General features: G+C 42.7%; 1 protein-coding gene across 3 annotated transcripts in view; it reads right to left on the bottom strand.

The window, feature by feature from the left end:
- LOC135555392 (RNA binding protein fox-1 homolog 3-like) overlaps positions 1-25,001 on the bottom strand; it is a 478,747-nt gene that overhangs the window by 400,998 nt on the left and 52,748 nt on the right. For all 3 annotated transcript variants that reach the window (XM_064987771.1, XM_064987768.1, XM_064987770.1), the window contains exon 2: positions 20,593-20,722. The gene's annotated coding sequence lies outside the window, so the exon portion shown is untranslated. The remainder of the gene's footprint in view (positions 1-20,592; positions 20,723-25,001) is intronic.

Raw genomic sequence — 25,001 nt, 5'->3', positions numbered from 1 at the left:
TCATTAGTGTGCGCCGAGCAATTAGGCGTCCTTCCTTCAGAATGGTTTACAACAGGACAAAGGGATCCCAGGGGCCATCAAGGAAGGAGAGCATAAATCCCAGACAACTCCTCTCACCACTACCACTACTGCAGGGAGGTGTCATTAGGGAGCTTCCAGCAACATCACTAGCGCTCAGTCCCTTTTCCTTGTCCACACAGTGGCCTGGTTCACTCTGCAGTGCTGGGAAACATCCGGCTCTATGCGTTTGATCTCTGTGTGCCAGTGTTTTAATTTATACGTTGGGTAGAGACATTTATCAAGACAGGCACTTTTATGACACCCACTCTAGACACACCTAAACCTTCCTGTCATTACGATCTCTATGAGTCAGGGCCTAAACCTTCCTGTCATCACAACCTCTATGAGTCAGGGCCTAAACCTTCCTGTCATCACAACCTCTATGAGTCAGGGCCTAAACCTTCCTGTCATTACAATCTCTATGAGTCAGGGCCTAAACCTTCCTGTCATCACAACCTCTGTGAGTCAGGGCCTAAACCTACCTGTCATCACAACCTCTGTGAGTCAGGGCCTAAACCTACCTGTCATCACAACCTCTGTGAGTCAGGGCCTAAACCTTCCTGTCATCACAATCTCTGTGAGTCAGGGCCTAAACCTACCTGTCATCACAACCTCTGTGAGTCAGGGCCCTTCCTGTCAAACCTTCCTGTCATCACAATCTCTGTGACTCAGGCCTAAACCTTCCTGTCATCACAATCTCTGTGAGTCAGGGCCTAAACCTTCCAGTCATCACAATCTCTGTGAGTCAGGGCCTAAACCTTCCTGTCATCACAATCTCTGTGAGTCAGGGCCTAAACCTGATTGCTTTTATTGTATGAACACACTCTTGAATGCCAGAAATGCTGAGAAGAGATAATTGTGTACAGATGGATGTATTTATGTCCATCCATAGTCTTGATCCTTGTCTGGTGGTGACCCGTAGGAACATGAGTCCCTGTGCAGTACGGCTTTCCAGAAATTCTGTTAGTATGAAATCTCAAGGGTTAACTTTGAGAAGAAGAAGAAGAGCCAATCCGCTGTCTTACACACAAGCCTTGTGGCTGCCCGCAGAAGGGAGACATGTTTGCCGAAGTGTTCATGCTGAACAAAGTGATTGTATCATCTGGGCTTACTCTTCGTTTGTGTGCTGCCTCTCCTGAAACCCTTTCAAGCTGTGTCACCCACAACTCAGGAAAAGTTTGAAAAATGGAGGAAGGGAACCATGCAAAGTGGACACATTCTCCAGTCATCCGTAAAATAGCTGAGGGATGGACCATTAGCCATTCACTGCTACCGACTGAGTTGCAGATGCCACATCTGCAAAAGCAGAAGGTCACTATAAACTTAATGAAAGAACCATGGCTTCGTAGGAGGGGACAAGTTAATACAAAAACATAAATAATAATGACAAATAAACAACAATATGTCCAACCTTTAGAGCCCTAAAACATTAAGAGGTTACAATAAATTAAAGAGATTACACAATACATAATCACCATATTTTTATATTAACAAGTGCATGTCTGGATAACCCACCTTATTCCAACAAGTCTCTGTGGTCTTGCCCTGTGATGACCTCACCAAAATACCATCTCCACTGCTCTTTACCTTGAAGGTTGGCGAGCCATGGCCTAAGGAGTCTGATGGACTAGACATGTACCTTCACTTTTCCAAGGCACAAACCAGTCAATGTGTCATCCAGGGAAGAGGTTGAACCTTTAATTAAAGTGGAGAGCTGCTGTCATCAGGCCCCTGCTAAATGCCACACGATAAATAGATGATCTCAGGAAGCTGCGTTGGGAGTTTCTTTCACTCAATGAGATAAAAGGCCATACACACTACAGGATAATCACGTATCAACATGTTATGGACTATCAATTATAGAAATACATTAAATGACCTGATTGCGAACCAGGCATGCCTGACAGACCCTGTTGTTTGGGGGAAGAATGTTGACAATGTCACGTAGACTGGTTATTAATGGAAACCAAGCTGAATGAGCGACATTATTAAGGATGGATGATGGGTTACAGAGTGATCACTCATGGAATGCAATCAAAATTTATTCTGTTAAATACTGGGGGAGAAATTACATTTCAAAGTGTATTGCTAATGGTTCCAAGGAATTGTGGTCAAAATAAAATGCAGAGGTTTGGACACTGATTATTTGGCAACCAGCTCCGTCGCGGACCAGGATGTCTTGCTCCCAGACAGACTTAACAACTTCTTTGCTCGCTTTGAAGACAATACAGTGCCACTCACACGGCCCGCTGCCAAAACCTGCAGACTCTCCTTCACTGCAGCCGACGTGAGTAAAACATTTAAATGTGTTAACCCTCGCAAGGCTGCAGGCCCAGACGGCATCCCCAGCCGTGTCCTCAGAGCATGCGCAGACCAGCTGACTGGTGTGTTTACGGACATATTCAATCAATCCTTATCCCAGTATGCTGTTCCCACATGCTTCAAGAGGACCGCCATTGTCCCTGTTCCCAAGAAAGCGAAGGTAACTGAGCTAAACGACTACCGCCCCGTAGCACTCACTTCCGTCATCATGAAGTGCTTTGAGAGACTAGTCAAGGACCATATCACCTCCACCCTAGCTGACACCTCCACTCCAATTTGCTTACCGCCCCAATAGGTCGACAGACAACGCAATCGCAACCACACTGCACACTGCCCTAACCCATCTGGACAAGAGGAATACCTATGTGAGAATGTTGTTCATCATTTAACACCATAGTACCCTCCAAACTCGTCATCAAGCTCGAGACCCTGGGTCTCGACCCCGCCCTGTGCAACTCGGTACTGGACTTCCTTACGGGCCGCCCCCATGTGGTGAGAATAGGTAACAACATCTCCACCCCGCTGATCCTCAACACTGGGGCCCCACAAGGGTGCATTCTGAGCCCTCTCCTGTACTCCCTGTTCACCCACGACTGTGTTGCCATGCACGCCTCCAACTCAATCATCAAGTTTGCAGACGACACTACAGTGGTAGGCTTGATTACCAACAACGACGAGGCGGCCTACAGGGAGGAGGTGAGGGCCCTCGGAGTGTGGTGTCAGGAAAATAACCTCACACTCAACGTCAACAAAACAAAGGAGATGACCGTGGGCTTCAGGAAACAGCAGAGGGAGCAACCAACCCCATATCCACATCGACGGGACAGTGGTGGAGAGGGAAGTAAGTTTTAAGTTCCTCGGCGTACACATCACGGACAAACTGAATTGGTCCACCCACACAGACAGCATGGTGAAGAAGGCGCAGCAGCGCCTCTTCAACCTCAGGAGGCTGAAGAAATTCGGCTTGTCACCAAAAGCACTCACAAACCTTTACAGATGCACAATCGAGAGCATCCTGTCGGGCTCTATCACTGCCTGGTACGGCAACTGCACAACGCTTCACCGGGGGCAAACTACCTGCCCTCCAGGACACCTACACCACCCGATGTCACAGGAAGGCCATAAAGTTCATCAAGGACAACAACCACCCGAGCCACTGCCTGTTCACCCCGCTATCATCCAGAAGGCGAGGTCAGTACAGGTGCATCAAAGCAGGGACTGAGAGACTGAAAAACAGCTTCTATCTCAAGGCCATCAGACTGTTAAACAGCCACCACTAACATTGAGTGGCTGCTGCCAACATACTGACTCAACTCCAGCCACTTGTAATTGATAATTGATATATTTTTATGTACATATTCTTCATTCCTTTATACTTTTGTGAATACGGTAGTTGTTGTGAAATTGTTAGGTTAGATTACTCATTGGTTATTACTGCATTGTTGGAACTAGAAGCACAAGCATTTCGCTATGCTCGCATTAACATCTGCTAACCATGTGTATGTGAGAAATACAATTTGATTTGATTTGATTTGAAATTGTTTGATTGTGCAATTGCATTAATGAATGTATTATTAGGTGAGTTCACACTGCTACTTAGTCCTGGGCTAAGGGAAATTTAACCTGGTGCTAAGCAAGTGTTAAAATTGATCCTTTCCTAAAGTAGCCATGGATGGAGATATGGATTTGAGCTTGTGGTTTTACTTAATTCTCCGTACTGGCCAATGATTATGTTATTTTCTACTTGCAAGCACACACGAACACACACACACAGAGGGATAAATCAGTCCCATGGACAGCCACATCATATTTAGCTTATGTTGATTGGACTAAATTGTTTTTGGCACCTTTTGGTTGTCACTGTATTAGACTAAGCATAGGTGATTTGATGATGTTGAAATTTCTCTGTATATATCAATGATGTTGCTCTTGCTGCGGGCGATTCCCTGATCCACCTCCACGCAGACAACACCATTCTGTATACTTCTGGCCCTTCCTTGGACACTGTGCTATCTAACCACCAAACGAGCTTCAATGCCTACAATACTCCTTCCGTGGCCTCCAACTGCTCTTAAACGCTAGTAAAACCAAATGCATGCTTTTCAACCGTTCGCTGCCTTCACCGGCACGCCCGACTCGCATCACCACCCTAGATGGTTCCGACCTAGAACATGTGGACATCTATAAGTACCTAGGTGTCTGGCTAGACTGTAAACTCTCCTTGCAGACTCATATCAAACATCTACAATCTAAAATCAAATCTAGACTCGGCTTTCTATTCCGCAACAAAGCCTCCTTCACTCACGCCGCCAAACTTACCCTAGTGAAACTGACTATCCTACCGATCCTCAACTTCGGCGATGTCATCTACAAAATAGCTTCCAATACTCTACTCAGCAAACTGGATGCAGTTTATCACAGTGCCATCCGTTTTGTTACTAAAGCACCTTATACCACCCACCACTGCGACTTGTATGCTCTAGTCGGCTGGCCCTCGCTATATATTCGTCGCCAGTCCCACTGGCTCCAGGTCATCTACAAGTCCATGCTAGGTAAAGCTCCGCCTTATCTCAGTTCACTGGTCACGATGGCAACACCCATCCGTAGCACGCGCTCCAGCAGGTGTATCTCACTGATCATCCCTAAAGCCAACACCTCATTTGGCCGCCTTTCGTTCCAGTTCTCTGCTGCCTGTGACTGGAACGAATGGCAAAAATTGCTGAAGTTGGAGACTTTTATCTCCCTCACCAACTTCAAACATCTGCTATTTGAGCAGCTAACCGATCACTGCAGCTGTACATAGTCCATCGGTAAATAGCCCACCCAATTTACCTACCTCATCCCCATACTGTTTATATTTATTTACTTTTCTGCTCTTTTGCACACCAGTATCTCTACCTGTACATCACCATCTGATCATTTATCACTCCAGTGTTGATCTGCTAAATTGTAATTATTCGCCTACCTCCTCATGCCTTTTGCACACAATGTATATAGACTCTTTTTTTCTTTTTTTCTACTATGTTGTTGACTTGTTAATTGTTTATTCCTTATGTAACTCTGTGTTGTTGTCTGTTCACACTGCTATGCTTTATCTTGGCCAGGTCGCAGTTGTAAATGAGAACTTGTTCTCAACTAGCCTACCTGGTTAAATAATAATAATAAAATAAAGCTGAAATGGTACAGTAATAGTGGAGGCAGCTCCTGTTTTCTTTTCGATTTGCGGTAACTCTCCATGGTTCAGAATTAATAGTTATTTAGTAGTCTGAAGGTGTGGGAAACATTAACTTCCTTGACCATGCTGTAGGTCATGTAACTGTTTGTTACATGCAATATGCTTTGTGGACTTCACAGGACAGATGTTGCTCTCCAGTTTTGTGACGCAACAAAAGTGTGGTTGAATTTATTCTGTCATTGTGTCTTCTTATTGTCTTCTTATTGTGTGGGCCTTAGCCCTATATATCATGGTGGCAAGGAATATGAACTAACACATAGGTTGTGATATGGCCATGTGTTTCCTGGCTTGGCCTCCCCAGTGATTTTAACCACGCTCCGCTACAGGAAGTTGATGTCTCATTTGTGCACAGCATCCCCTTACAGGGGCGAGGTCGAATTTCAAAAGTGAAACATCATTTCCGAGGTCAGACAGACAGACAGCAAGGTTTATACAAACAAACAATCACTGTTGGAAATCAAATGCTAGGCTAGAAGCAACAAGATGTGATGATAAATATCTTATTATCAATTTATAACACGGGTCACATGTCAGAGATAGAATGTTGGTCGTATATTGTGTTTGTCCGTTAGCCCAGGGCTTTGGAATAACTGTGAATCCTTAGCCCAGGGCTAAAGCTTAGCCCAGGGTTAACAAATACTGGTGTGACCACAGGCTAAGCTAGCCCAGGGCCAGTCTAGCCTGGATAGCCCGGAGCTAAGAAAAGGCCTATTGTGTATTGTTCTCACACATAAGCTATGTAATAATTATTAATGATGTCTTAATAGCCAGCACAATCGAATTATAAATATACTTTAAAAAGACATTTCTCAAAAAACGATATGAAATTCATACTGTAGAATTTGAAGGATAAGATATAATTTACATTTGAAGCAGATCTTCGCTGTTGGCTGACACCAAGCTATTATTGAACGCACATACAGTGCCTTGCAAAAGTATTCGGCCCCCTTGAACTTTGCGACCTTTTGCCACATTTCAGGCTTCAAACATAAAGATATAAAACTGTATTTTTTTGTGAAGAATCAACAACAAGTGGGACACAATCATGAAGTGGAACGACATTTATTGGATATTTCAAACTTTTTAACAAATAAAAAACTGAAAAATTGGGCGTGCAAAATTATTCAGCCCTTTTACTTTCAGTGCAGCAAACTCTCTCCAGAAGTTCAGTGAGGATCTCTGAATGATCCAATGTTGACCTAAATGACTAATGATGATAAATACAATCCACCTGTGTGTAATCAAGTCTCAGTATAAATGCACCTGCACTGTGATAGTCTCAGAGGTCCGTTAAAAGCGCAGAGAGCATCATGAAGAACAAGGAACACACCAGGCAGGTCTGAGATACTGTTGTGAATAAGTTTAAAGCCGGATTTAGATACAAAAAGATTTCCCAAGCTTTAAACATCCCAAGGAGCACTGTGCAAGCGATAATATTGAAATGGAAGGAGTATCAGACCACTGCAAATCTACCAAGACCTGGCCGTCCCTCTAAACTTTCAGCTCATACAAGGAGAAGACTGATCAGAGATGCAGCCAAGAGGCCCATGATCACTCTGGATGAACTGCAGAGATCTACACCTGAGGTGGGAGACTCTGTCCATAGGACAACAATCAGTCGTATATTGCACATATCTGGCCTTTATGGAAGAGTGGCAAGAAGAAAGCCATTTCTTAAAGATATCCATAAAAAGTGTTGTTTAAAGTTTGCCACAAGCCACCTGGGAGACACACCAAACATGTGGAAGAAGGTGCTCTGGTCAGATGAAACCAAAATTGAACTTTTTGGCAACATTGCAAAACGTTATGTTTGGCGTAAAAGCAACACAGCTCATCACCCTGAACACACCATCCCCACTGTCAAACATGGTGGTGGCAGCATCATGGTTTGGGCCTGCTTTTCTTCAGCAGGGACAGGGAAGATGGTTAAAATTGATGGGAAGATGGATGGAGCCAAATACAGGACCATTCTGGAAGAAAACCTGATGGAGTCTGCAAAAGACCTGAGACTGGGACGGAGATTTGTCTTCCAACAAGACAATGATCCAAAACATAAAGCAAAATCTACAATGGAATGGTTCAAAAAGAAACATATCCAGGTGTTAGAATGGCCAAGTCAAAGTCCAGACCTGAATCCAATCGAGAATCTGTGGAAAGAACTGAAAACTACTGTTCACAAATGCTCTCCATCCAACCTCACTGAGCTTGAGCTGTTTTGCAAGGAGGAATGGGAAAAAATTTCAGTCTCTCGATGTGCAAAACTGATAGAGACATACCCCAAGCAACTTACAGCTGTAATCACAGCAAAGGGTGGCGCTACAAAGTATTAGCTTTAGGGGGCTGAATAATTTTGCACGCCCAATTTTTCAGTTTTTGATTTGTTAAAAAAGTTTGAAATATCCAATAAATGTCATTCCACTTCATGATTGTGTCCCACTTGTTGTTGATTCTTCACAAAAAAAATACAGTTTTATATCTTTATGTTTGAAGCCTGAAATGTGGCAAAAGGTCGCAAAGTTCAAGTGGGCCGAAATCTTTTGCAAGGCAATGTAAAACAGTATTTATTTTTCCCATGTCTGTGTTCCCCCTGTATTTTCAATTTCATTTAAATCTGGTTATCAGGAAGCTTCATCTTGACCCTTCAAATCTAAGAAATTATCACCCTGTCTCTTGTCTTCCCTTCTTCTCAGAAACCCTTGAATGTGCTGTCAATTCCACTGAATTCCTTTCTCAGCGTTCTCCACTTGATCCCCTCTAATCTTGCTTTTGTGCAGCTCACTCAACGGAAACAGCTCCTCTGTAACTGAGTGCTTATGCAGCTTCTCTCCACTCTGTCTTAGTTCGCCTTGATCTCTAGGCTGTATTTGATACCGTTCATCTTTAGACACATTTTACTGTTGCTGATCTGACAATCTTTGGCACCTCTTGTTTCTCAAATTATTCTATAACCTTGTTGATACTTTTAATAAGGTCAACTGAGAAAAGTCCAGCCCAGCGTTCACAACAATGAGGTTCCCCAGGGCTCAGTGTTGTGTCTATTCCAATTCCATCTCCCTTCCCATGGTCTTGACCCATACATTATGTTTTGCTAGTTATCCTCCATTTACATCATTCTCATGAAGTCTGCTTTACACTGTCTTTGTCTTTATCCTGATGTCTTTTTGTCCTTGTGTTATTCAACCACATGCAGGTACTAAAATAGTCGATTTACTTTTGAAGTCAGCTTATTGTTAAATTTCTTTTTATAATCATCCCAAAGATGTACGGTATCCACAGAAGATATTTTTATTACCCTTGACCCATACTCAATCAATATCATCTTAAATATTTGTTTTTGTGAATTAATGCTCTTGCGACCATTTCATTTGAACCATGATCTGTTTGTTCCAGTGTTCATATTTCATTGTCGGAGATCCTCGTTCATCTTACCTCCTCCCCTACTGTTCCCCAGCCATATGATAACGTATGTACCACTCATTCCCTATTTACTTTTCATTGCGTCCTTAGGATGCCTCTCTTTTGACAATATCTTAATCCGCTGATATAAAAATTGCTAATATTCATTCCTCATTAATGCACTTAATTTACCTCACCATCTAATCCTCCTAATAATGAATTTCCTCCCATGTCAATTAGGCCTCCCTATTTCATGTGGACACAGTATTTGGGTTTATTTAGTGCATGTCAAAAGGAATGGTTATGTCACATCATTTGCAGAGTGCTAGGTGGCCAGAGCTTTGGTCACAACCAGGAGCCTTCATTTGGCTTTCTCTACTCCTCAGCGTCCACTAGCGATCACATTTCCCACAAACGCACCATATGTGGCATCTCAGTTAATTATCCAAAAGAAATTGTCCGAGGACATGGAATAACAGCAGGTGACCATCTCCAGCCCAGAGCAAAACCAACACTAACTGGTCAAGCTCAGCTGCCTTCGCTCCTCAACTAATGGTGGTGCCTGGAATGTGTTCATTCACGCTGCTTGGCCTTCATTACAGATCAGGGAAGGTGCAATTAGTAGGAGCTCCCCACCAGCTTATAATTACCTTAAGACATCCACTTAAATAGAGAACATTATAAATCAGCTCCTGTTGCCTATCAGGCTTTATGCAACATTATGCCAACAGATGTCAGATGCAGCCATGGACAGGCCCCTTGGTGGCAGTGACAGCCAACAGCTACTGCTAGCTTCTCTAATGAATAGAATTGGGCTCCGGCTTTGTATTTTTGAGGGGTTCATTTGAGGTTCAGAGCTATATTTCTTGTGAATTAAAAAAAGAAGGACAGCGAGGGGAGGCGAACAAAAGACCAATTAACAGTTGGATACATTGCAACAGATAACAGTTTGTTTGATGTTTCTCCTAACTTTATGACAAATTAAACTTTTCATCTTCAATTTATACAGAAACATGATCCAGCGATGGGGTCTCTCTCCCCTTAGCCTCACATTGGGGTGAGGTGCCTGTTAAGGGGTTTGTGACATCCACATTCATTTGCATCAAAGCCCCACAGTGGCATCAAAGAAGTTATAATGACAGACAAAAACATTATTCACAGAAGGAGCATTGTTTGGTCACCCACTGTTTCTCCATTACATAAAAGTATGTCAGGCTTAGAGGGAGAAAAATATCACACAATACAAACATATCACCACACAGACAAATCCTACTGAATTCTCTCATAAACAAAGCACCCGTTTGGCATGATTTAGAGGGGCTTGGAAAAGCTGTTATTTGACAATAGCCGTTCCAAATGAACAGAGACTATCTTTTGAAACTGAACTTTCCGTCGTCCCAATTCTTTTGTGCTTGCTGCATTAAAAAAAAAATATTAGCCTCAAAGGTTTTCTGTCATTTCACGTGTGAAAAATAATTAAATGTCCATTAAATCTTTATCACTGTATGTGTCTCTGAAAACAAAAACACAACATTAATTCGGAGAGCTGTGGGAAGACATATGAAAGGTTCCAGCTTCAAAGCTTGACCTTCATCCACCTGAATTTGTGAGAGACTGCAAGAAAAACAAAGCTGAATGCATGAATGCCAAATATCCCCATTAAAGACCACTGACAAAGGAATGATATTCTATAGGACATGGCTGTTTCTTCATATGGAACTGCATTTCGAAATGCGTCTACCAATTGGCAGCCTCTGGGAGAAAAAGATCACCCCTAACCTCATCTTGTTCCTATACCAGGAAGTGCATTGTTGCGTACAGCAATGAATAGAACATAATAGGATGTAGACTGGTGCTGTGGCGAGAAAAATAAGTGACGCTTCTTCAATGTATCTTGAATAGGTCTCGCTGGTTTAGTAATAAAGATCACTTGTATTGAGTACATTTCTGTCTGAAGAGATATTCAATTTAAAAAACATAAGGTATGCCATGCTTAATGTTGTATAACAAATTTGCAAATCCATGTCTTAAAAAACTGTTTAAGCCTTTGAAGATAAAGTTAACATGGAAAACAACATTTCATATCAAGCCCACAATAAGCCTATTTGGTCACACTTTACATTACAAAGGCCTTAAACCAGAAGTAACAAGCTGGGAATGTTGTATCATCTGCCCGATCTGCTGTTTCTCAGCTCTAAGCCTCAAGCCCACAAAACAACTGTCCTCTGGTCTGGTGTAGACTTTCAGTGGCCTTAAAAAGGGTGTGTGTGTGTGTGTGTGTGTGTGTGTGTCTGTGTGCTTCCCTTGGCCACTTTATATTATGAGGTCAATGAAAGGTAAGGGCTTCACACTCTCTCAGCGTAGCAATCAGACAAAAAGCAGGTGTTGTGTCTAACATAACCTGGGGTGGGCAAAGCTATCTATTCCAGATATATCCATCGGCCCATTGTCTATAGAGGACCTTTAACAGTGGCACTAATCCACTTAGCTACCATACAAATTATATTTCTATGATGATTTGAGGCTGACATCAGCAAGTTCAGTGTCCAGAGCTATCGGATGGCACTGACTAGATGTATGCCGACAGTACATGACCTATTTAATGGTTAAGAAATGATCAGATTATGGCTTTCTACTGGAGTGAACGACCTCTGCTCTCATCCTTAAGCTTCATTGTTTGCACCTGATATGAAACTTCATATTTTAATGTGATTATCTTGCTTGGTATGTATGAAAGAAGAGATGATTTATGAAGTGAGTTCATGTGGCTCTAGTCAAGCTTCACTTGCCGACCATATCAACATCATTTGTCATTTCTTTGTTACATCTCGCTCAATATCTCTTAGGAAATTAGATTTGGTTTTTTTTCGCTCTCCTCTCTAAAACTCTTGTGAGAAATTATACGTTTCTATGGTTGACGAGACAAAACAGGACAAATAAATCAATATAAAGCAAATGAAAGCAAATTGAATCTATTAAAGCAAAATTACTGGGAGAAAAATCACCCAAACGCGACACAACCCAGAGAGTCATGGCCATGGGCACAATTAATGACAGAGGTAGTAAAAAGGTGTTGGATCATTAAGCTTGCAGGAGCCTGTGTGCATGCAGACAAGATCCCTACGCCAGACCAGCACAAACAAGCCCCCCATCTTAATGGCCCATTGAAATAGTGCTGCCCTGCATATCAGTGAAACAGGCTGCCTGCTAAGGCCTAGCATTCTACAATACCTCAGCTATCACTATAATCACTGGGGATGTGTTGTATTTTCACACCAAAAAGTGAGGATCAGGGAGCGACCCTGCGGCTCCACCTCCGCCTCCTTCCTTACCTGAGGAATACCAAGCAGCGGGGTGCCAATGGAGGACCTTGAGATCAGCGTGAGCTTGCAAGGGGGGCTCTCCAGGGCAGCCATGAGTAATTAGTTCTAATTAGTAGCGGTGATTAACCGCGCTGGGGAACGTGGGGGCCGTAGGGGAGCAGATTGATAGAGCTGGCCCTCCTAACCCATAGAGGCTCCACTGCATCTTAAGCAGAAGGGACCCTGCCTGTACCCGCCAGCCAGCCAGATAGCATGTCCACCTAGCATAAACAAATTAAAATCAAATCAAACTTTATTGGTCACGTACACAGATTTGCAGGTGTTATAACAGGTGCAGTGAAATGCTTTGTTTCTAGCTCCAACAGCACAGTATAATGTCTAGAAAATACAATACAAATACACAAATATTCAACAAACAAACAAACAAACAAAAAAACAAACAAACAAGAAATGACAATCCAGAGTAGATCTATTTCAGTGAGCATGTGTCAGAATCCACAACATAAATACTTGGTTTGCAATGTTTCCTTTGTTGGGCACGCAGTAAATTTGAGGTCTTATGAGAGGAGACTTGAACGTTGTGAGAATTTTGTGCAGCTTCTGGCACTTGTTTAAAGTGAACACTGAGGATGTACCCTTACAGTCTTAGACAGTAGCCAATAGGCTATTGTGGCTATTTGAGCATACTGTAGGCCTACCAACAAAACCAATGGAGCAAATCCCATAACATTTTCACATTTCTGTGATACAGCCTAAAGCAGCCTATATGTGGTGTTCAATGCAGACCTACATTGCATGAGACTTTTAAAAACGTTTTATATTATGAAGGGCTTGACATTAATGAATTATATTTTACTTGCTCTGTAACACCATGGGTCAAATTGGTGACTGTAAATTGCATTGTATTGTGTCGTATGATGCAAGAAACCACTTTAAAAATGAAATGTATTATTATTACCATACAGAGAAATAGACAATGTAGCCCTCTGCCTATTGGCTTATTTACATATTCAAGACTGTCTCAAAATACAACTCTTCACCTTTAATTAATACATAAGCTTTTTATCTGACTGATTTCAAAGAAATGTAGCCTACACGTTTTGTGTGTAGGAAGCAGTAACTCTCCATTGCTGACCTATACGTATCTATAACTGGGCTAATAACTCACCAACTAGCAAAGAATATCAACACGTGCACACCCATGGCTCTGCTGATCTACACTGATCTGAAAAGCACATTCACTCAGTGGTGATTGAAAGACCGCTCATGGGCTACCTCAGCCAATAGAATTCTACTCCGTTGCGTTCCTGTTCTGCCTACAAGAAAATCACAGACTCAATCTTGAAAAGTTAGATTTGTTTTGGTTTGTTGCATTGAAAAGGGGCTGATATAATGTTGATTAGGTCACATAAAAAACATTGATCTATATAGTGCTAATGGGGCGAACTCAGTGATGTTCAATCTCTTGCGTCTCTGCGTGGCAGTCCTAGAGGAGGTATGCAGCTGGGCACTTGCACAGCTTAGAGGGAACATTGGTGCTGTGTAGACAGTATATCATTTGGAAGGAAAATGGAATGTACAGTAGTAGGTATATTGGGATGAACTATGTCCAGAATACAGTATATACTGTATATACAATGAATCTAAAGTGCCATTGGAAAGTATTCAGACCCCTTCCCCTTTTCCATATTTTGTTATATTACATACTTTTTCTCAAATGTATTATATTTTTAAAATTCCTCTTCAATCTACACACAATACCAAAGCAAAAACAGTTTTTTAAACATTTTAGCAAATAACAGAAATACCTTATTTACATAAGTATTCACTTATATACCCTTTGCTATGAGACTCGAAATTGAGTTCAGGTGCATCCTGTTTCCATTGATCATCCTTGAGATGTGGACTCCAATCAAGTTGTAGAAACTTGTGGTAAATTCAATTGATTGGACATGACTTGGCAAGGCCCACACCTGTCTATATAAGGTCCCACAGTTGACAGTGCATGTCAGAGCAAATACCAAGCCATGAGGTCGAAGGAATTGTCCGTAAAGCCCCGAGACAGGATTGTGTTGAGGCACAGATCTGGGGAAGGGTACCAAAAAATGTATGCAGCATTGAAGGTCCCCAAGAACACAATGGCCTCCAAATCAAATCAAATGTTATTGGTCACATACATATGGTTAGTAGATGTTATTGCGAGTGTAGCGAAATGCTGGTGCCTCTAATAATTCCGACAGTAGCGGGTAGCGGGGTAACGGGGTGAACAGGCAGTGGCTCGGGTGGTTGTTGTCCTTGATGATCTTTTTGGCCTTCCTGTGACATCGGGTGCTGTAGGTGTCCTGGAGGTCAGGTAGTTTTCCCCAGGTGATGCGTTGTGCAGACTGCACCACCCTTTGGAGGGCCCTGCGGTTGTGGGCGGTGCAGTTGCTGTACCAGGCGGTGATACAGCCTGACAGGATGCTCTCAAGTAAAAGTTTGTGAGGGTTATAGGTGACAAGCCAAATTTCTTCAGCCTCCTGAGGTTGAAGAGGCACTGGCACCATCCCTACTGTGAATGTGGGGATGTTTTTCAGCGTCAGGGACTGGGAGACTAGTCAGGATCGAGGGAAAGGTGCACGGAGCAAAGTACAGTGAGATCCTTGATGAAAACCTGCTTCAGAGCGCTCAGGACCTCAGACTGGGGCAAAAATGTACCCTCCAACAGGACAACGACCCTAAGCACACAGACAAGACAATGCAGAAGTGGCTTCGGGACAAGTCTCTGAATGTCCTTGAGTAGCCCAGACTTGAACCCGATCTAACATCTCTGGAGAGACCTGAAAATAGCTGTACAGCGACACACCCCATCCAACCTGACAGAGCTTGAGAGGATCTGCAGAGAAGAATGGGAGAAACTCCCCAAATACAGGTGTGCAAAGCGTGTAGCAATATACCCAAGTAGACTCGAGGCTGTAATTGCTGCCAAAGGTGCTTCAACAAAGTACTAAGTAAAGGGTCTGAATACTTATGTAAATGTGATATTTCAGTTTTTTGCAAACATTTGCAAACATTTCCTAAAAACCTGGTTTTGCTTTGTCATTAGGGTGAGGAATGCTTTGTCATTGATGAGGAAAAAACTATTTTATCCATTTTAAAATAAGGCTGTAACGTAACAAAATATGGAAAAAGTCAAGGGGTCTGAATACTTTCCAAATGGACTGTACATACATGGGGCATTAGTATCAAGGATCAGGGCTGAGTACCGGGCAGGTAGCTGGCTAGTGATGGCTGTTCAACAGTCTGATGGCCTCGTGATAGAAAGACATCAGGGTTTCTCAGCGTCTTGGTCCCAGCTCTGATGCACCTGTACCGTCTCGGTCTGCTAGATGGTAGCATAGTAAACAGACCGTGCCTTGGGTGGCTGAGGTCCTTGCTGATCTTCTTGACCTTCCTTTGACACTGAGTTCTATAAAGGTCCTGGAGGGCAGGCAGCGTGCCCTTGGTGATGCGGTTGAGGGCGTTACAGTTGCAGATGCAGCCTGACAGAATGCTCTCAATGGTGCATCTATAGAGGTTTGTGAGGGTCTTAGGGGCCATGCAGAATTTCTTCAACTGCGTGGCACCATTTCAGGTCATCAGTGATGTGCATGCCAAGGAACCTTTGAAGCTCTTGACCCGCTCCACTGCGGCCCCGTTGATGTTGATGGGGGAGTGCTTCCTCTTCACTTTACTGTTTTGTCTCATGTCTACACTGTATTGCAGGTGTACACCACATTGTGCCTACCCATCTCAGATGCTGCTTCATATTGTGTGCTTTGAAATGCATTGTGTCATGATAAAATTCCATCCAAAGTGTTTTCAATATACCTAATATTATGACACATTTTTGTTGATTCTCTATGTCATTTCAAACTAGAAGATTATACTTCATACTCTGCAATTGAGCACCAATCCAGCATTTGATTTAAACAAGCAAATTCAAACAAGCGAATGTACCGAGCTTGATTTTTAAACACGTCAATGAGTCTAATTAGTGTCATTGTCCCATCCCCAATAAGGTTCCTAAAAGCTGGGCCAATGTCTCCGCCAGCCAGTCATTTCTTTAAGATGGCAGGGGGGCTCTTAACAAGATAAGCCCTGAGATCAGTGTTCCTGGAGGAACATTACCTGAACAAGCGAGCTGATGAAAATTACTGTAGTGTACCGCAGCCTGCTTGGAAACAGCTGAAGTGTTGTTCAAACGTCTCAGATAAAACAACCAACACGAGTACCACTAGAACACCTATAATTCCCACTCCGCACAGGGAAAGGCTGAGAAAGACGGGAGATGATCCTATTTGTACTGAGACTTGATTAAGAAACAGGCTTCAAATCCCGCTATTTAACAAGGTGGTGGGGATTAAAAAGGTCTCTCCAAATCCTGAGAACAGCAAACTGTTTGCCTGGAAAGCTCTTTTCATAGTGCTCCACTGAGGGCTGAAAGCTGAGAGGAGAAACTACTCACCTCCTCTCATTAAAATGATCTCAGCTCTCACAGAGTGATTGGTCCAAGGGACTTGATGACTGCCAGACAGATGCAGGCAGGCATTAGTTTGCTGTTTCTTTCTAACATAGGAAGGAACGACCTTGGCTTAAGCATGTTTTTCAGATGCCATTCTCTGTGGAGGTTCCAACAGATATGAGGCATTTGGCATTGGGGGAGGGCTTTGTGTGTGTGTGTGTGTGTGTGTGTGTGTGTGTGTGTGTGTGTGTGTGCCCTTGTGTTGATATCTGCTCTGGCTTTGACTGCTGTTGGCAATTTAAGATAGGCTGCTCTCACAATGCCTCAGCAGCCTGAGATGTGCAATATTGACTGGTTTCAATTTCCTCCATTTTGACAGCCCATTTCGGCCGCAACTATGAATAAAGAGGGCCATAGTCTCAGTACACATCACTCTCCGATCAAATGTTCCCCTCTCCCCCAAGCCTTTAGGGAGACAACACAACACTGGCATATATAACACTGGATGAATATAGCCTGGACACAGCCTCAGATTACTGCACACCACAGTCAAGTCCAATAGAAGCACTAAATGATTTACGTATCCTCAAACGTATCCTCAAATTCAAAAAGTAATTTTGAATGGTATATGCACCATTAAAAATAAAATGAAGAAATGATCAAGCCAACGGCTGACGCTCATTGAATTACATGTTCAGCTTGACAGCTCTGTGTTGGTGAAGAAATGAAAGTACAATTAGATTTTGAAAAATGAATATGGGGAATAACAGTATTGCTTTCTCGGAATTGTCAAACTTGACAGTGCTATTACCATCACTACAAGATCAGCAGTTGGCATGTTGTATTCGGTGTACAGAATTTAGCCGTTTCACCCCACGCTGTCTCAATGGACTGATTGAATTACATGTAAATGAAGGAAACGGAGCAATTTCAACAACATTGCCTCTTTAATCATAGTCCTAATCCAACTGACAAACCCTTTTTGGCAATATGGAAGTAAAGCAGTACTGGAAAGCATCCGAATAAGAACACACCTTTAAAACATCACAGCTAGTGGAGGTTATGTCCATAAAAATTGCTTTTGGCAAAGAACTGAGACAATTTTCTGATAGCGTTATAGTAACACATTGTTGAAGTCTAATCCGTTGACAAAGAGTATACTAGTGTGTTTGTGCCAGGGAGCTCTGACCTGATATATGAGGGTCATATTCTATACAGACCATTCTTCTTAGCTATTTCACATCATGCTCTAAGTCAGGGCTGAGGCGGAGACTCCATGAATGACCCTTAATGTGACAGAGAAATGGGGATCACTTTCTCTCTGTGGCTGTGCCAGCGGTCTGATGATATCGACTAGATGGTGTGAGCGGGCGGGGAGACTCCAAAAAGCGGATTAAAGCGAGGAGATAAGGCAATCCACTGTAATTAAGCCCTATCTCTGGACAGCCACTGAAGAAAATACATCATCCTTCACAGCCTTGCCACTGTTGAAATACACTAACAATTATTCAATAATTAATTCTTATGCATGCATGAGCCAAACACTAATAGGACATATTTTAACTACAACATTATAGCGTACTCTTCAATTAAATTAATTGGGAATGCATTTATGATCAATGTAATACATCACCTTTTTCATATTTTTTAATCACTCTATTGTAATTGTATTAGCTCTGTTGTCAGGCCTTTCATGATGCAGCCTATGTTAATTTCCCTTTCCAGACATTTCTAATTGAGAAGTGAGATATATAGGCTTGTGGCACTAGACATACTACAGGAGACATTAGCCAAGGCCCTCGGGTGCCACTGCTGCTATCCATCCTGCATTAACAGGAAGTTAATAACATGAAGTTGAAGTATAATGAGAAGTCACCTTACAGGGTGCTGGAGTTACTCCTTCAGAGGACACTGTGAAATATGTCTGGACAAGGGCCCTCCACAATCAACCATCTCTGATCTCCAGTTCACACAGAAAAATTACCATAGAGTGAAAATTTCACTGTGAATGGTGGTGCATGAGAAATTATAGGATTCAAATGAAATACATTGATCAAATGAGGTGAAAATACTTGGATCCTCTGCTTTAAAAGGACTTCTAGTTGACAAAGAAAAATATTACACTCCCAAGCAAATGTGCCCTGTCTGTCTCAAATTGGTCACATCTGGACTTAGAAGAGAGTATTTATCAAGCGAGAAATTGCAATTAAATAATTTAGCCCTAGACTTTGAAATAATATTGTATTGTAATGACGGATTTTACCTTTGTTGAATGAACAATTCCTTAGGTCCATGTGTTGCGTTGATTCCCTACTGTTAAAAGTGTTTTCACCATTTAGTTTCTAGCTACTATAGACTTTTTACTGTAGCTCTGAGACACTTTTATGTCATCTAGTGTTACACCAAAGATGTTTCCCAAATTGTTTTATAACACAGAACACAGTCATCAAAGTATTCTAATTTCTTAAATCCTCCTTTTCTCTTCTAGATTGCAACCTCAATCATGCAATGTCTCTGGACATGGTAAGAGTTTCAAAGGCATTCCTATGCTGAGGGTTATTAAACATGGGTAAACAGAAGCCTTCTTTGAAATGCTCTGACATTTCCTCATCAACTGAAATGCAAACAGTGTGGAGCCTTCATCATTTTCCAGTAGAAAAGGTCTGAAAGCACCGAATGTTGTGGTCAACACCGTGCAAAGGGACGTGAGACCACATATGTGACTACATTACACCAGCTAGCCATTCCATGTTCCACCCCTGCTGTTCACCACTGGCAGTCATAGCAACCACAAAGGAATTATAAACGGCTTGGAATAGGTTGTCCTTCATGAATGATACTGTTCAGCTTCCAACTATCTGGGTAATACATACAACACAGCTTTACATCAGGTGTTGCTGTTTGTCATGGCCTTATCGGAGGTGTCCTCCTCTTGTCCTTTATCATACACTGTAACACCTTGACAGGAAGAGATAGCAGAAAGTACGAGGTGTCCTTTTCTACAGGTGAAACTCTCTTAAAGGCCTAATGTGGAGGGAGTCGTAAAATCTCAACTATTATTGCCATCCATTAATGGTCCACACTTCATTCAGCACCAATTAGGCTTTTTCTCCCCATCCTCTGTATCCTGAGGCAACCAGTCTAGGATTTGGAGATGGGGAGAGACAACCATTCCACTAGGAGCACTGACTCACCAGGTTTAAGTACTCAGACTGCTTGAGTCTCCTCTCGAGAATGATATCCAGAAGGAAACAAAGAAGTCATAATTGTTTGAGTGAAATACTTTATGTCTCTGCACTGCAAGGTCAGATATTTACCGCCCCAAAAAACAGAATGTGATAAGTGATCTCTGGGATGGGAGGATTTCTTATAGAATAACTTACAGTAGTAGTGTGTGTCAGTGTGTAGTGTGTATGTTTTTCTGGTTAATTTATAATGAATTATTAACATGAGAGAGCTGGCTTGGAAAAAGGTAAGCATCAGCTTCAATAGAATAAGTTAAAATAGCAGAGGACAGAGGAGTAACCAAACTATAATTGTGTGATCACCTGCATGCCAACTTCAACCTTGTCCCTCCCAAAAAGCCATAAGGAAGAAATGTTCTCGGAGGTTCATTTGTGACTATATTATCACGAGAACTAGGGTAATTGCCAACAAATGACAAAAAAAAAGGACGATTGAAAACCAATTTGGCTTATAACTGACCGTGTGATGTCCTCTCAGCAGGTGGTTATTCATAATACATCAGGTAATTCATATGAATTATTTCCTACCTGTCATTCACCTTGTTCCAGCCGCTCACTGTTGAAGTAATTGTAGTTGCTGTAGATTTCACGCTGGCACCTACGGCTGCTTTCTTGGCTGACCTTCCTGGACTCTCCCTTCAACCAATTATCTGTGGGCCTTGCAGAGAAAGACACAAGTGTAAATATTCCAAAGAGAATCCTGTGGCCTCATTGATCCACAGCCAATACTTTCTGAAACGGATCCTGGTCAATACATAACTACAGAAATAGCTAAGGATAGTAGCGTAAAAATAGAGCATACAGATGTACATATGTCCATGCACTGTGCTACTGCCATCTGTGGTTGTCAGTCATTAAAATGTAAAAAACTCACTTATGAAAAACATTGGAAATTTGGCAATGTGCACTGAGTATGTTAAGCATTTTCAGCAGTTAAACAAATCAGTGAGGTAACTTGCTGAGGTGGTTATGGCTATGATATTAAAGTTAGATACGTGATTAGAGTACAGTGAGATTCCACATGTCCAAACAAATAACACTTTAACAGATGATTATTTGTAAATCAAGCCATCTGACAGATTGAATGGAAGTTATGTGACCAACAAAATGTCCTCAATAGAAACAGTTCAGTGAGCATTCTTTCTGAAAACCTCTGGAAATGGCTATGAATACATCACATTGGCCTTTCTACATGCTCCACCTCTGAATTCAGTATCACAGCTAGCAAGCCAGCGGGGGCTACATTTGCCTTAAAATGTTTCATCTCCAAATGAAAACAGGCCACCTCCATGAAAAGAGCTGTGATGGTAAGTATAGCAGGGTCATTTGGTGCCGACAAAGTATTTGGTAAAATGAGTTTCCATGGAGACTGATATGCTCTCATATGCGAAGAGTGGCATTTTGGAATGAATGAAGCAAACTGCGGGGCACAAGATAATGGGCTTAGACAAAGAGAGACAGTGTCAACACCAGTGTGTTCACCCAGTCTGAGGTTTCGCCACACAAAGAAAGGGCTTCACCTGTAATGCACATGTCCTGCTGCCACTAAGTGTTTAGGCCTTCCATTGTTAGGCCAAATCCCTTAGAAATTGGTCCTCTTAAACAAAATAGATAAAAAATTGTTTTTTAAAATTAATACCTCAACGAGTACAATTACATCCTAACAGCTTTCACAGTTATAGTGTATGGGTGAAGTAATACAGTCGCCTATGAAACAAATACCCATAAAGCACTGCTCAAAGGTGACCCTTTTGATGGGGCTTCCTGTAATGCTCTGTGAGGAAGCAGGAACTAGAGCAACTGAAATGTATGCCTTTGAATGCCATGACCTCTGTGCCAAGATCATGTTGAAACAACTGCACTGTGATGATTGTCAGAGAATTGACATGCACACACACAGCAATAAACATGTGACAATGCAGACACAAGACACAACCTCCGATGCCTATCTTTTCAGCGAGCGCCACTGTCATTGGTTGCAAGGTGAGCCACCTGTACACGCCTTAGAAATGTATTGATGTGATTGAGTTGGGATTTTTGCTTATCTCCGTAATATCAGTCACCTTGTTTTTCTGTCAAAGTCAACAACGGCACTATCTAACCCTGATATGGAGCCAATTAAATCCTTGTTTCAATCTACCGTGCCAGGGTGCTGTGAAGTGCATTCTAATGTCTCCTCAATTCAACACTTAACCCCTCAGAGTCTGGACTCCTGCATTTGGTGCATTTAGAGACTGGGATGACTCAGGGATGGCTCAGCATACAGACAGTTTGTGAGTCCACAGCCTGGGGTATATGTGGAGCAGGAGCCTACGGTTTATCAGAGAGGTGAGGGAGAAGGTGACGCTATTGACACACAGAGGCACAGCTAAGCCACTTCAGATCCCAATCGATCACAGGTCCACTCCACTACATGTGGGATTCTCCCAATAAACCCAGATTTGTCCTGTCTGCCTCCCAGACCCCGGGACAGAGAGCTGGACTGTACCCATCCAACTCTAATATAGTCCCAATTTGCACTGGCCAGACAAGTCAAATGTCCTCTAATTTGGTATTTGCCCATGTCAATGAGTCTGGTTCCTCTCAAGGTTTCGTTGAGTTCTCGTGAAGGACTTTCTTCACCTTGTTAATACTGTCCACTTGGGATAGCTTCATAAAGGTCCGGAGTGGGACTATTTTAAATGGTCTGTGACAGTGACGTTGTAAAAAAGCTCTTTAAAATCAAACTGTAATTGGATTAGCTAGGAATGAGTCCCAGACTTCATCTAACGGAGCTGCAGGAGCATCCTTATTAACCTGGCCCAACACTGACTTGACTGATGGCTGGCCCGCTTTGTTTGTTTTGCCTGATCTCTGTCAGTCACGCCCCACATAATTACTGTGTGCCTTCGCAGGTTACATCGTGAATATTAGCTGCACTGTAAGCACACTTTAATTACATGGGCAAGTGGGTTGAGTTAATAAGGCTGCTTCAAAAAACAGTGCATCTCCCTCCTCCAGTTACCATGGCGTTGTGTTCAGGGATGGATAGGGTGTTTGTGCAGCTATATTCTGTGATGTAAATAAAATGGTGGCAAAATGATAAGCAGACTGGTTGACATCCTGTCTGGAGAGACTTGACAGTTTGAAATGACAATGCGTATCTCTTTATTATTAAATCTATATGTTCTGTACCTACAGTATGCTATCGAAAATGGTGTGTTGTGCCTAGTTGAATTTGTGTCGATGCCTATCTCCTAGAACCCATTGCTGATTCCTCTCATGCCTGTGTAGCGATGCAGAAGCCATCCACTCTGATGTTCACAGGTCAAGTCAGATTCATCTCAGGGCTATCTGATATCAATGCATCCCAGCGCTGTGCTGTGCTGTGTGAGAGAAATAACACATTTAAATTACATGGGTGCCTTTAAAAGCCTTCAGCTGTACCGCGCCAGGCTTTCAATAGGTGGGAACACAGCGTTCATGTTATCACCCTGGCTTCCAGTGCTCTCTTTTGCAGGCTTCTTTTAAAGGCAAGCCCACAAGGTCTTACTATTGGCAGGTTCAAGGGCAATATAAATCAGCTATGACACGTCCCATCGTTGTTATGTAGGGCGCAGAGGCCTCTGTCTGCGCCAGCCAGGGTCTCAGGTTGACCCTTTATGTCTGAGGCGAGATCACATTAACAACCTGACTCATTACATTAACAGTGCTGCTACCAGCACAACATGAATAATGCCTACCCTTTCTGAAGGGGTTACAAACCAGTCAGAGCACAGCACACGGGAAGAAAGCATCATACTATTAGTATCCATGAATCCATAAACGACACACGCTGTCTAGAAATGGGTACGGATGTTGAAACCTAGATGAGAGACAATATCTCTTAGTAAAACCTGCTGTTTACATTGTGTTCTCTGATTCAAAACGTAGAGGCTCGGTGGGAAATGTCTTTAGTATCAATCAAGCCAATCGTTTTGCTCGGCTGCTGATGCTTTGTTGATGGTTTTTATTCAATGCATGCCAAGCTACACTTGGGACCGTTCCATTGGGTCAGCAGAATTTGGGGGGATTCTTTTCTTGCACAGCAGCTCAATCTTTTTAAACTTTCCCACCCCCCCTCCCTTCCTTTCTCATCCCAGCACCGGGGATCTGTCACAAATCAAGGCTGGGGAGGTCAATAAAAGCAAACCATGCTAGACGCACTGACTGACACATCAAAAGTTCCCCTGGCTACGATACACGCTCTGCCTTCCTTCCCTTCCGACCAATTTAGCTTGGTCCGAGGGAGCCCCATAATCCATGCTTCTCAAAGTGTGCTTAATCAACCTCTGATTAAGAGAGCACGTTGAGAGGTGCCGAGCAAAAGCAACCCCCCACCCCCCGCAGGCATCTCCAGGCCCCATCCACTCCACAAACCTTGAGTCAAACAAAAGAGGCAAAGGAGAGGAGAGTTGGCGGTGGGGTGGAGCAGTTCTTGATTTGTTTGTTTTCTCCTCTTTGTCCTTTGTCCCCATCAAACCACATATTCTCTGTTGTTCTGTGTTGGGCCCCTCATTCCATTCACGTCCACAAATGGGAATTACAAATCTGACTTTTCAGTCTTTTTCTAATTTCTTTTTTTCTCTTTCCTTTTCTCTCCTCCCTTTTTCCTGTTTTTGTTATGAGTGTCCTCCGGGTGTTGAGGAATGAATTAAACATCAGGGTGTTGGTGGGAAGGGCACAGTGTTTCCTGAATGGATTGAATGCAGAGAGGGGTGTCTTGGTGGTGGAGAGCAGCAGTGGAGGTGACAGCAAATGGCCTCGCTAGGGGACCAGGTGCACATGGGGCTGGGTTTGACCTCTATCATACGCCCTTAATAACATGTACTCATTTTTCTCTCAGTTTCTCTCACTCACTTTTATCCTTCTGATCGCTTTATTCACACTTTGGTCTTCTAGGGCTTTGCCAGCAGTCA

This window comes from Oncorhynchus masou, chromosome 15 (genome assembly GCF_036934945.1).
Source record: "Oncorhynchus masou masou isolate Uvic2021 chromosome 15, UVic_Omas_1.1, whole genome shotgun sequence".
NCBI classification, from domain to species: Eukaryota; Metazoa; Chordata; class Actinopteri; order Salmoniformes; family Salmonidae; genus Oncorhynchus; species Oncorhynchus masou.
Note: the sequence above shows the minus strand (reverse complement) of the source record. Positions and strands in the feature narration are given on the sequence as shown.